Here is a 14,577-nt window from a genome sequence, read left to right as displayed (position 1 = left end):
GAAATAGTGAAGTGGAACTATGCGATGAAATAGTGACTAAAATGTGGAAAAGGTTAAGAAATGCTTTTAATGACCATTGTTTTTCGGTGAGCCTAACAAAATAAGTCTCCTATGTGAGAGTGAAGTGGAACTATTTTAAGGAGACTATTGAGACATAGTTATCTAAGCTCTTGCAAAACCAAGAGATGTCTACGGCTTTGGACATAACCATGAGAACCAAATCTTGTCAGGGAGATATTTGTGTGAGGTATGCCTTTACCTACACAAACATTAGGGCAGTTCAAGGACACCACGTCAACTGGACAACTAGTAAGTTAAACATATTTTCACAAGGGAAGGTTCAAAGGGGGACTCCTACCTATCCTATGTAAATATTGAGCGTAGAATCTATCACCACATCGAGTCGATGTTCGAAATAATCAATTTCATTCATGTGGGGGATTGTTGGAAAATAATAAATTAACTGAATAAAATTGATGCTCTTGATAATGAGTCGTGTCATTTGGTGAAAAGACTTATTAATAATAGGTTATGTCACTTGGTGGATAGACTTAATTTTTAGTTTGAAGTTGCATCCATTCAATTATACCTACTAACATTTCAGCAATTCATTTCATGAAAGGTTTTAACTTATCATCAAAAGGTCTTAACCATTTGATTCATTTTACATCCACTTTAAATAGATTAGTTAAGGCACACTCTTAGATACAAAATTTTAAAATATTGGAATATGAGAACCCTTAGAAATTCATTCCAAAATCCGTTCTATCTGGTGATAGAGGAAGGCAAGATTATGTTCGCCTGATCACTACAGTTGTGCTTACTGTTGTGATCATTTATTGTTGTATCTTGGAAGACTGACGTCCAACGTTACTCAAAGCACCGAGGAGAAGACGAATCTATCTTAAGGAAACTGTCATACTGGCCTCAAGAAAACTTCCTCTTGTTCTATCTGGTGATAGGAAGGCAAGATTATGTTCGCCTGATCACTACAGTTGTGCTTACTGTTGTGATCATTTATTGTTGTATCTTGGAAGACTGACGTCCAACGTTACTCAAAGCACCGAGGAGATGACGAATCTATCTTAAGGAAACTGTCATACTGGCCTCAAGAAAACTTCCTCTTCTGTTTATTTGACTCCGTTCGTCCGATTTCATGATAAAATATGAGTAAATAGTTCCATTTCTTTACTTTAATTCTTTATTTATTTTTCTTCTTTTGATTTATATAATCATATTTTCTCATTATTATTATTTTATTTCTCGTATTAACATTTTTTCTAACAAACATAAAGAAGGTAGACCTTTGATATTATTTGTGGGTGTTAACCATCACAAGCAAAGTGTTATCTTTGGTGATGCTTTGTGTTATGTATGGCTCATAAAAAGTCTCGTTGTGGGGTTACAAATTATGTGGGTTGGGGGTGTGGGGGCGCAGCCCCCGCGGTACGTACAGGGTTGATTTTGTAATTAGTACCAGGGTTTTCTATTATAAATAGAGATGTAACCTAGACCTAAAATATCATTGAATAAAATTCTAGCACCGCCTAGGCACCGAGGACGTAAGCACATTGCCGAACCTCGTAAATTCTTGTTTTCTTTCGTTTTCTTTACCTTTTCGTCACAATTGTATCAGATGTCAGGAGCAAAATTCGAAGTCGCGAAATTCGATGGTCAGGGTAACTTCGGATTATGGCAAACGAGGGTGAAGGATCTATTGGCGCAGCAAGGGATCTTGAAGGCTTTGCGACCTACAAAGCCGGCGTCGATGGATGAGGAAGATTGGGAAGAATTGCAGCAGCGAGCGGCAGGAACCATACGATTATGCTTGGCGGACGAGGTCAGTATCACGTCATGCATCTATCGTCCCATTTTGGAGGAAGTTGGAAAGTCAGTTTATGTCCAAATCCTTAACGACAAAACTGTATCTGAAGCAGCGGCTGTATGGGCTGAAGATGCAGGACTATCACGATTGGCGCAACACGTGAATGTCTTCAATCAAATCGTTTCTGATCTGGCTCGGCTTGATGTGAAAATTGAGGATGAAGACAGAGCGATGATTCTGTTGTGTTCGTTGCCTTTCTTACGAACACATGGTGACTACTCTTACATATGGGAAAGAGACTATCAACGTTGAGGAGATTACTGCAGCCTTGTTGGCTCACAACCAGCGGAAGCAGAATGCAGGGAAATCTCTCAAGCCGATAGCTTATATGTCAAGGGTAATCGAGATCGTGGACGGAAGCCAGAGAAGGCAGGTCCGGGAAGCGAATTCCAGATCCAATCCAGGGATAAGACGATTCACTGTTACAAGTGCAAGGAGGCGGGACATATGAAGCGAGACTGTCCGAAGTTGAAAAAGCGACCGATGAGAAGCGTGATGGCTCATCCAAGTCTGTGAACGTGGTCGAGGATGATACTTCTGATTGCAGTGAGGGTGATATGCTTTCTATTTCAACGACACAATTGACGGATGCTTGGATTCTTGATTCTGGATGTTCTTATCACATCACGCCAAATAGGAATGGTTTTTGACATACAGGCCGGTTAATTCTGGTTCGTTTATTTGGGTGATGATCGATGTTGCAATATTGTTGGTATTGGTGATGTCAGAATTAAGATGCACGTGGCTCCGTTCGGACGTTGAGTGGTGTTCGACATATCCCAGACTTGAAGAAAAATTTGATTTCCTTGGGCACTTTGCACAAGAATGGTTTTATCCCTAAGGCTGACGAGGATAGGGAAACCATTCGGATTGTTAAAGGAGCATTGACTGTGATGAAAGGCAAGATGACTGCAGGGAATATCTACAGATTGTTAGGGAGTACCGTTGCAGGTGGAGTTCACTCTTTGATCCTGTGATATACGACAAAATTGTGGCATATGCGCCTTGCTCATCTAGTGAACGTGGTATGGCAGAATTACACAAGAGAACTTGTTGCATGGTGTCAAAAGCTGTAGCTCGTCAAGACTGCGAAGCACACAACTCAAGGATTTCTGATTATGTGCATTCTGAGTATGGGGCCTTCCACGACATCGTCTTTGGGTGATCTAGGTACTATGTTACTTTTATTGATGATTTTTCACGGAAAGTTTGGGTATTTTTTGAAACAGAAATCTGAAGTTTTTGAGAAGTTCAAGTTGTGGAAAGCTGAGGTAGAAAAACCAAACAGGACGAAAAATCAAGTGTTTGCGGTCTGACAATGGTACGGAGTACACAGATCACAGTTCCTACAATTCTGTAAGGAGCATGGGATTCAGAGGCATTTTACAGTGCGCAAGACACCACAACAGAATGGTGTTGCGGAACGAATGAACAGGTCGTTGAATGAAAGAGCCAGATTTTGCGGTTGAATGCGGGGCTTCCCAACACTTCTGGGCTGAGGCTGTTAACATGGCGTGTTACCTTATCAACAGATCGCCAGGGCATCGCTGGCTGGAAAGTTGCAGAGAGGTATGGACTGGTCATGATGTTAGTTTGATAACTTACTTTTTTGGTTGTCCTGCTTATGTGCATGTACCTGCTGATGAGATCCAACTTGATGCAAAATCGAAGGAGTGCATTTTTCTGGGTTACAAGAAAGGTGTCAAAGGATTCAAGTTCTGGGATCCAGTTGCGAAGAAAGTTGTGATTAGTAGAGATGTCGTTTTTGATGAACAGTCTATGTCAGCAGAACAAGACACGACAGTGGTAGATTTCGAGCAGTTTCCATTTGAGAAACCAGAAACTTCTCAACCGACTTCTGGTGGTTCCACTACGGATGATTTGCAGGATTATAGTCTCGCCAGAGACAGGGTGAGACGGACGAATATAAAGCCTCCGAACAGATTGGGTTTTGAAGACTTGGTATCTTTTGCACTTACTGTTAGCAATGATGATCCATTTACTTTTCATGATGCCGTTACTAGTCAGGAAAACGACAAGTGGATGGATGCAGCCATGGTTGAGGAGATGGAGTCTTTGAATCACAATCGCACATGGGAGTTAGTTCCCCTTCCTGAGGTAAGAAGCCGATTGGTTGCAAATGGGTGTATAAGAAGAAACCAGCAGTAACAGAAAAGAGGGGAGAAGTTCAAGGCTCGTTTGGTAGCGAAGGGTTTTTCACAGCAGAAAGGAGTTGATTATGATGAAATCTTTTCTCCTGTGGTCAGGCACACTTCAATCCGAGCAGTACTTGCATTGGTGGCTAGTTGGGATTTGCATTTAGAGCAGATGGATGTTAAAACTGCTTTTTTGCATGGTGATTTAGAGGAGCAATCTACATGCGGCAACCTGAAGGTTTCACTCAACCTGGAAACGAGCATTTAGTTTGCAGATTGAAGAAATCTTTGTACGTTAAAACAGTCTCCGAGACAGTGGTATAAACGGTTTGACTCCTATATGATCAAGATTGGCTACAACCGATGTGAGTATGATTCTTGTGTCTATGTTAAGAGCCTTGATGATGGTTCTTTTATTTTTCTATTACTGTATGTTGATGATATGTTATTGCTGCGAAGAACATGGATGATGTTATCGGTTTGAAAACTTTATTGAGTCAGGAATTTGATATGAAAGATTTAGGTACTGCAAAGAAATTCTTGGAATGGAAATTTGCAGGGACAGACTCAGGAACTGCGGCTATCTCAACGGGGTTAGTTTGAGAAAATGCTAGAAAGGTTTGCATGAGCAGCGCGAAACCAGTTGGCACCTCCATTGGCGAATCACTTTAATCTCTCATCAGAACAGTGCCCTAAGACAGATAGGAAGCTGAAAATATGGCAAAGGTTCCGTATTCTAATGCTGTTGGCCGCTTGATGTATGCGATGGTATGTACTCGTCCTGATTTAGCTCATGCTGTTAGTCAAGTTTGTAAGTACATGTCTAAACCTGGTAAGCAACATTGGGATGCAGTCAAGTGGATCTTTCGGTACTTAAAGGGTACTGTGGGACATGGAATTGTTTTTGGGAGTCAGCGGGAGATCCTTTGGTTGTAGGATATGTGATTCAGATTATGCAGGTGACTTGGATAATAGAAGATCTACGACAGGGTATGTGTTTACTCTTGGTGGGAGGCCTATTTGCTGGAAGTCTACTGTTCAATCTGTCGTGGCACTATCTACAACTGAAGCTGAATACATGGCAGCGGCTGAAGCTGCAAAAGAAGCTTATGGCTTACTGGTTTAGTGAAGGAGTTGGGTGTTCAACAAGGTGGAGTTCAGTTGCTTTGTGATAATCAAAGTGCTATTCACTTGGCTAGAATCAGGTGTATCGTGCTAGAACTAAACATATTGATGTAGGTTCCACAAGATCAGAGAGTTGGTTGCATCTGGAGAGGTTTTGTTTCAGAAGGTACATACTGATGAGAATGCCGCTGATATGTTCACCAAGCCAGTTACGACAGACAAGTTCAAGCATTGCTTGGACTTGTTGAATGTTTCGAGTTGTTAAAGAAGCAAGGTAACCCAACCCACATTGAAGTTTCCAAGGGGCAGGATATTCGCCAAGGTGGAGATTTGTTATGTATGGCTCATAAAAAGTCTCGTTGTGGGGTTACAAATTATGTGGGTTGGGGGTGTGGGGGCGCAGCCCCCGCGGTACGGTACAGGGTGATTTTGTAATTATTACCAGGGTTTTCTATTATAAATAGAGATGTAACCTAGACCTAAAAAAATCATTGAATAAAATTCTAGCGCCGCCTAGGCACCGAGGACGTAAGCACATTGCCGAACCTCGTAAAATTCTCGTGTTCTTTCGTTTTCTTTACCCGTTTTCGTCAACACTTTGTTATATGATGAAACATGTAATATATTTATTTGGTTTTTTTGATTCATTTTGGAAAGTAATGTTAGGGAAAAATCAGTTACGATTCTTACAAATCAAGATGCTGCAATGACAAAAGCTCTTGCTTCACAATGGCTTGAAACATGTCATCAATTATGTGTGTGGCATATGTACCAAAATGCAGCTAAGCATCTTAGTGCAGTGTTTGAGAGATTTAGTAGTTTTACTAAATATTTTAGTAGTTGCATTTATTATCACGATGAAGAAGATATTTTTACTGTATGGAATAAAATGCTTATAGAGTATAATTTAGAGAATAACAGTTGGTTGTAGAAACAATTTGAGTTGAGAGAAAAATGGGCTTTAGTTTATGGAAGATAAATCTTTTGTGCAAATATGTCTGCTACTCAAAGAAGTGAGAGTATTAATAACCAAATAAAGATGCACATTGGTTATAACTATGATTTATTACGTTTCTTTCACCACTTTTAAAGATTATTAGCTGATAAACGCTACAAACAATTGAAAGCTGATTATAAAGACAATCAAAGTAAGCCAACTCTCTTATAACTAGTAGAAATATTGAAACATGTTGCAGATTTGTATACTTTAACAACATTTAAAGTTTTTTTTTATAAGAATTATGGCTTATTTGGGACTGCAAGATATACATTATTGAAAATATAGACACTGTTACTAGTTATAAAGTCATTCTTTCATGAAAATCTCGCCATCTTACTGTTATAATTTATTCATCAAATTCTACAGTCAATGGTAGTTGTAAAAAATTTGAATTTGCTGGTATTTTATGTGCACATTTTTTGAGGGTGCTCTCATTTTAAAATTTTTAATGACTTTCAAACTAATACATTTTGAAAAGATGGACTAAGGAAGTGAAGATTAGAGTTACAATAAACTCTTCAATGTCCACTTGATCAAATTATCCTAAAATAGATGTAGAAACTTTTATAAAGTTTTACTTAGATGGTATTCTCATTTAGCGGCACAAACTGCAATGAGTGATCAATCATTTGATATTGCTATGGGTGATGGAGGAAAGACTTTAAGCAAAGTTGAGGCAACCTTAAACCCGTTATCGATTGAAGAATCTTTGAACGCATGTTGTGAAGAAAAGATTTCCCAAGTTGATGCAATCGAACAAGTTGAGAATAGTGAGAAAAAAATTAAAGGAATCAAGTGTAAACCTAGAAGAAAAAGATATGGATCGTTGATTCGATTGAAAAATGGTCTACGAAAAGCTACAAGAAAGAAAAATTGCCAAAATAAAAAATTATAAAAGATCGTACTAGATATAGAGGTAAAAAGATAAATTCTTAATATTTTTATTTATTACTCTTGGATATATTTTTAATTTTTTTAATTTTTAATATAATATCATGCTAATTAGTTTAATTTTCTTATATATCCCACGAATTTTATATTAATTATATATTTAAATATTTGACAACAATATCAAGTTGAAAACGATCAATTAAATTTGGATATTTTAAATTCACATGGTCAACCTACATCCCAATATATACAGGTAACTTAAGTTTTTTGATCACAATGAAATTCAAATTTGGACATGGATATCATGAATCAATCTATAGTTATAAGTATGATTGATTCATTATAGGTAATATTTATATTGGAATGGTTAAATATAATTTTATTTCATTTTGATTGTAATACTTATTTTATATTTTTAATATATGTAGGCTTAAATGCCGCTAGCTCAATTAATAAGCGATAAATATTAGAAGAAACATAGAAAAAACAGATGAAATATTAGACTTCAATTATTGTTGGAATGCAAGATTTGAGTATCTATTTTATCTTTCTAAAATATTAATGATTCATTTAAGTTTGTTTAATTCGTTAGACAAGATGATACATGCTGAGAGTTTTTTTTTATTGAATTTGTAAAGTCTTGCAATATGATAGACAATCATAATGATTATTAAAAAATTAATAGATATTCATAATGCTTTTATTATTAATGTTAAATTTGTGAATTTTGTTAGATATCCATTTGATAAAACATGATTGAATACGGTGTTAAATTAATCTATTTTGGATGTTATCAAATGTCCCTCCAACACCATCAAGATTGTTTGTATTCGATGCAAATAAAACTATTAGCCATGACAACTATAAAACACATTAATAGTTGTTGATGTAGAGATTTAACCTTTTCACTCTTAGTTTACAAAGTTTGTAATCAACCATCTAGTGAATTGCCACAATGAGGTTCATTTTGCGTATATGAGGGATCAATGGTTGACGAGTGAATTAACTTTTAACCTTTCGACATTGCTTGACAAATTTCTTTCGGCTCTCATATTAGACATGTAAAATGAATTCGGCATAAACATTAGTTGTTTCTAAGGTGTTGTTACTTTTATGTCATGAAATATAATGTTGGCAACGAATGGTAGCTCTACCTTTTTCTTAAAACATAACTTGTTTAGAGCAGCTCTCTTTAACTAGAACAATGTGAATTTTTTATTGAAATGGGAAAGATGACATCATTTTTCTCTATATAGAAGTTTCGACAGCAACCTGCTTGATATGAAATACCTAATCAACGCAAATTAAAGAAAAAAAGATACCAGCTGTCGTAACCGGTTTTCGTCCGGGCACGAAATATTATACTTGGCATGGAAATTGATGTGAATAAATATTTTTGAAAATAATTTGGGAGTCGCCATCGACCTTTTGGATCAGGTAGGTCGAATACCTAAAAATTATTTTTTTTAAAAGAGTTTTAAGAAAACATCAATTAAAAAAAATGAACTGATCTGCGTTTTATAACCAAAAATTCGTTCTTTTTAATAATAAAAAGGATTCGTGGTCGGTTACGTTTAGGGAAGGATTAGCACCCCTACAACGCCCAAAATTGGTACTTTTTAATTATAAATTGTCTCTATTTATTAAAATTTAAAAATTCAAAAATATATTTAATTTATAATCCTATTATTTCAAAATTATATAAAAAAATATTTATTTATTTAAAAATATCAGAAAAGAACTTCTAGGTGCCTTAAGACAGCTCTTTTCTTTGATATTGATAAATATTAATTTAAATAATATTGTTTAATTTTTAATTTTAAAATATCAGAATAGGACATCCAGTTGTATTAAGACTGTCCTTTTCTTTGATATTGAAAACTAAATATTAAAATAATTTATTTAAAATAATATTTATTTATTTATATATTTATAACAACATTTAATATATAAACAAGTAAAAAAAATTACAATTCTAACTATATTTAAAAGCAATAAAAAATACTTAAAATAAATGACTAAAATATAGTGAAATTAAAATTAAAAAACCTAATTCATAATTAATCAGAATTACAGGGATTAAACTGCTATTTTCTTATTTAATAATTTAGTGACTAAAATAAAATTATCTAAAATTCGGATATTATAATAAAATAAATAAAAATATAACTAGGGATTAAAATATTTTATTAAAATTAAGGGATTAAATCTGTTATTTATCCTAAATATATTATTTTAATATAAAGGACTAAAATGAATAAAATTGAAATTCGAAGACTGAATTAAAAATATTATAAATTCGATTTAGTGACTAAAATGTAAAGTTTACAAGTTAGGAGGACGGCGGACGGGGTTTAACTATTGTCTAATTACGCACATAGTCCTTCCCGAAACGACGTCGTTCGGAAGGCCTATATAGGTCCAAAACCGGCTGGCCCAAGGGCCAGCTTCATTTCTTTCATTTTCCCCTCTCTCTCTTCTCTGAGAGAGAAATTTTCTCTCGCTTCTCTCTAAAACAGAGAGAAGCCAGCCGACCGGCAACCGTCAGCCGGCGTTCGTCCGCCGCCAACCACCGCCGCCGGCCACCGTCTTCGGTGGCCGGAAATTTTTTTTTACATCGAAACGTAGATCGGACCGTCCTAATGACGGTTCCGATGATCTTTTCCTTTAAACGGCTCCCAATCGGAGCAAATCTAAAAAAAATACCTTCGGTTTTTCGAAGGTTTTGGTGAGATCCGGCGGTCGGCTTACTCGGTAAGTTTCTCTCCTCCTTTTTCTTCTATTTTTGGTTGCTGGTTGTGGGATGTTGACTGAGATCGTTGGTAGTAGTTTTTTTTTTCTATATTGTTTCTTTATTTTTTCTTTCTCCGGCTCTGTCTCTCTTTCTTTCTCTGTTTTTTTTTTGTTTGCAGGTTTGGTGATGGCTTTATAGCCATCACCGGTGCTCATCTCGGACCGGTCCGAAGGATAGAGTTCGGTGAGTCACCGGACTTCTAGTGGTGACTCACCATTTGGGAAATACGTGTGCGGCTACGGCCGACCTTCTGGTGCCTTCGGTTGGGACGTGGCAGCGGTGGAGGCAGAGGCGGCTGGAGGCAGAGGCGGCTGGCATGGGATTAGGGTTAGGAAACCCTAACTGAAACCCTAAATTGGTTTAGGGTTTCCTTTTGGGTCTGGGCCGGTTCTGGTTGTTTGTAACTGGGCTGGTCCAGTTGTAATTGGGCCTGTAATTAATTATTTATATATGTATTAATATATATTTAATATAATAATAAGATATAATAATAATAATAATAATAATAATAATAATAATAATAATAATAATAATAATAATAATAATAATGGGTAAAAAATTAGTATCTTCAGCTGCCCCTCTTTGCTCATTCTTGTGTTAACAAGAATAGGGCAAAGATGAAAAGATAATAAATTTTTTTATCCATTTGCCTTCACTTGATCATAATGGAGATATTGAATAAATTCCTCTCTTTCTTCAGATGAGTTCTTCTCATTATGAACTTTCTGCTGGGGATGATGCTGACCTCTTTCTTTCTGTGATAGAGTCATTCAAAAGGTTGAATAAGCTTTTGATGAGTTCTTCTCATTATGAACTTTCTCTAGAAAGGCTGATACTAATCTATCTCCTTCTGTGATAGAATTATTGAACAAGTTCTTCTTATTATGAACTTCTTCTTCCTTCTTCAGATGACGAGTTCTTCTCATTATGAACTCTACTTGGCAATGTTGATCCATCAAATGATGAATTCAAAAAGATTGAACAAGTTCTTCTCATTATGAACTTCTTCTTCCTTCTTCAGATGACGAGTTCTTCTCATTATGAACTCTACCTGGCAACGTTGATCCATCAAATGATGAATTCAAACAAAAAGTTGAACAAGTTCTTCTCATTATGAACTTCTTCTTCCTTCTTCAGATGACGAGTTCTTCTCATTATGAACTCTACCTGGCAACGTTGATCCATCAAATGATGAATTCAAACAAAAAGTTGAACAAGTTCTTCTCATTATGAACTTCTTCTTCCTTCTTCAGATGACGAGTTCTTCTCATTATGAACCTTCTCTGGCAAAAATAATCCATCAAGTGATGAATTCAGACAAAAGGTTGAACAAATTCTTCTCATTATGAACTTCTTCTTCCTTCTTCAGATGAGTTCTTCTCATTATGAACTTTTTCTGGAAAAGCTAATCCATCAATTTGATGAATTCAAATAAAAGGTTGAACAAATTCTTCTCATTATGAACTTCTTCTTCCTCCTTCAGATGATGAGTTCTTCACATTATGAACCTTCTCTGGAAAAGATAATCCATCAAATGATAGATTTGAATCTTTGCTAAAATCTTTGAAATTCCTGTTAAAAATTCAACATAGATGAAAATAAATGAAAATGCACCTATTTTTGTAAACACCTAAAATATGATGCATGAATGTTAATTTATTTGATTTCAGACTGGTGAATTGAGTATTTCTTCAATTGTAAAAACCCAATAGATCTTTCTTCTTCAAATCAGAGAATCTATCATCTTTGACAAATGTAGATATAATGTCACAAAACCTCTTGAGAATAAAACTCAATAGTATAGGCTCTTGAAAAGCTTGCATTCAGGCAACATGTTGATTCTGATAACAACTCATCTGATTATGAAGTGACCTTTCAAGATGATTTCACAGATATCGATAGTTCTTCTAATACCGAGAAATCTTGAATTCTGATTCTGATGAGGAGAATAAACTGTTATACTTGACAGAAATGGGATTCTCAGAGGCTGAAACTTCAAATAGCCCTGGAGAAATGTGGTCCATATTCATCAATTGCAAAATTGATAGATTTTATATGTGCTGCTGAAATGACTAAAGATGCTGACACACTTCTTCCGGTAAAAGATGGGAAGCCATTATGTGATGATCCCAATTACAAGAAAAGGCAAAACCTGGACTATGATTTTTGGGAAAGGAATAAGCAAAAGAAGCTTGAAAAGAAACTTCTTAATGAAGACGATCATGCAGTTCATCTTTTAATTCCAATGATTGGTTCTGTAGTTCCTACCAAACCAGATCAGATAACTCAAAGAACACTTCCAAAAGATGCTATTGGCAAATTCATCTTCTAAATTCAATGATTGGTTCTGTCCAACCAGATCAGATAACTCAAAGAACACTTCCAGAAGATGCTATTGGCAAATTCATCTTCTAAATTCAATGATTGGTTCTGTCCAACCAGATCAGATAACTCAAAGAACACTTCTAGAAGATGCTATTGGCAAATTCATCTTCTAAATTCAATGATTGGTTTACCAAACCAGATCAGATAACTCAAAGAACACTTCCAGAAGATGCTATTGGCAAATTCATCTTCTAAATTCAATGATTGGTTCTGTCCAACCAGATCAGATAACTCAAAGAACACTTCCAGAAGATGCTATTGGCAAATTCATCTTCTATTTAATGTTTGGACTAGGATATCACAATGCTTATTCGATGTACAGCCAGAATTTGTAGATTCGAAGCATTTCCATGCTACTACACTGAAAAGGGCTATATTCATAATTCTGCCAATTAAGAACATATTTTCTCTTTATTCTGCTTCCTCCATGTGCTGATGCTTTTCCATTGACAAAGAAATGATGGCCTTTCTGGGATCCAAGAACAAAGTTGAACTGTTTATAAACATGTACAGGAAGTGCCAAATTAACAGAAAAGATCTGTAAGGCTCTTGAAGCTTATGACAATGAGCCACCTTCGAGTGTCCAGAAGTATGTTCTTGATAAGTGCTGAAAATGGAATCTAGTATGGGTTGGAAGGAATAAAGTTGCTCCACTTGAACCTGATGAGGTGGAAATGCTTCTAGATTTCCTTAAAAACCATACACAAGGATCTGTATAGAGATATGTTTCCCAGTGATATCAATGTCTTGTTTCTTTTTGCTGGAATCAGTGCTGCAAAGATCGCCTTTTATTGTCTTAGTATATCTTTGAAAACAGATGTGCAAGAACTGAATGGTGATCAGTTGGAGCAATTGATGAGTAGATTTGGCGGATTCGACCTTGTTGTCGGTAACATCCCGTGTAACAATCTTGATGTTCATGGCTTTAAGATGGTGATGATTTGCTTAGTTTATATTCCATGTATTTAAAAGTATTAACTTAAAGTAATATTCAGAAATCTTTAAATTATTTCAAAATTATGTTAATTCACTAGAAAAGAATAAATTGAATTTTCAAAAATAAATTGAATCTCAAATAAATTGAACTTGAAATAAATAGAATTGTATTCAAAGTTATGGCAAGCATAAGAATGATAAAAATTCAAATGTCTCAACAAATTATAAGCATAAGTATTTCGAAATTAATCAAGTTGACACAATTTAGAGAAATGATGTAAGCTTTTGTCTGGAAGATCTCAAACGTTGTTGAAATGCTTGTAGATGTGAAGTTTCTTCCAAACTGTCAAATCTTAAGAGAGTTCAATTGCCAGATGCCTAATATCAACCTGCATTTGAGCCGCCTTTTCAGGTTTTCAACTCAAATCCTCCCTTTGGTTACAAGATGCCCTTTGCGGGTTTTCACCTTGACCCCCTTTTTCTTTTTTCTTTTTTCTCTTTTTTTTTTCTTTTCTTTTTCTTTTCTTTTTTCTTCATTTTTTCTTCAAGCATAATATTTCTTGACAGAATCCGAATTTATTGGATTTTTCAGAATTTTTCCATCCATTTCTGTTAAGATCAATGCTCCTCCGGAAAAGGCCTTTTTTACAACGTATGTCCCTTCCCAATTAGGCATCCATTTCCCACGAAAATCTTTATGTATAGGCAAGATCTTTTTTAGTACTAGATCACCCTCTTGGAATTCTCTTGGATGTACTTTTTTGTCATGAGACTTTATCATCCGTTTTTGATACATCTGTCCATGGCAAATAGCTTTCAATCTTTTCTCCTCAATAAGGTTCAATTGATCAAATCTAGCTTGGATCCATTCAGATTCATCCAATTTTATTTCTCTCAATATTCGAAGCGATGGAATCTCAACTTCAATTGGTAAGACTGCTTCCATCCCGTAGACTAAAGAAAAAGGCGTTGCCCCAGTAGATGTTCGAACAGTAGTTCGGTATGCATATAGAGCAAAAGGTAACTTCTCGTGCCAATCTTTGTAAGTTTCAGTTGTCTTTGTAATGATTCTCTTGATGTTTTTATTTGCTGCTTCAACTGCCCCATTCATCTTTGGACGATATGCCACTGAGTTTGCATGTTTGATCTTAAACTGTGCACAAAGTTCGGTCATCATTTTGTTGTTCAGGTTCAGAGCATTATCTGTAATAATCCTTTCTGGTAGACCATACCGGCAAACTATCTCTTTTTTTATGAATTTGCAGACTGTGGACCTCTTAATATTGGTATATGAAGCATCTTCAACCCATTTGGTAAAATAATCAATTGCCACAAGGATGAAACAATGTCCATTCGATGCTTTTGCTGTGATTGCACCAATGACATCTATTCCCCACATAGAAAA

This window comes from Hibiscus syriacus, unplaced genomic scaffold (assembly GCF_006381635.1).
Source record: "Hibiscus syriacus cultivar Baekdansim isolate YM2019G1 unplaced genomic scaffold, ASM638163v2 tig00111330_pilon, whole genome shotgun sequence".
Classification (NCBI taxonomy): domain Eukaryota; kingdom Viridiplantae; phylum Streptophyta; class Magnoliopsida; order Malvales; family Malvaceae; genus Hibiscus; species Hibiscus syriacus.
The sequence above is the reverse complement of the archived record's forward strand: the minus strand, read 5'-3'. Positions refer to the sequence as shown.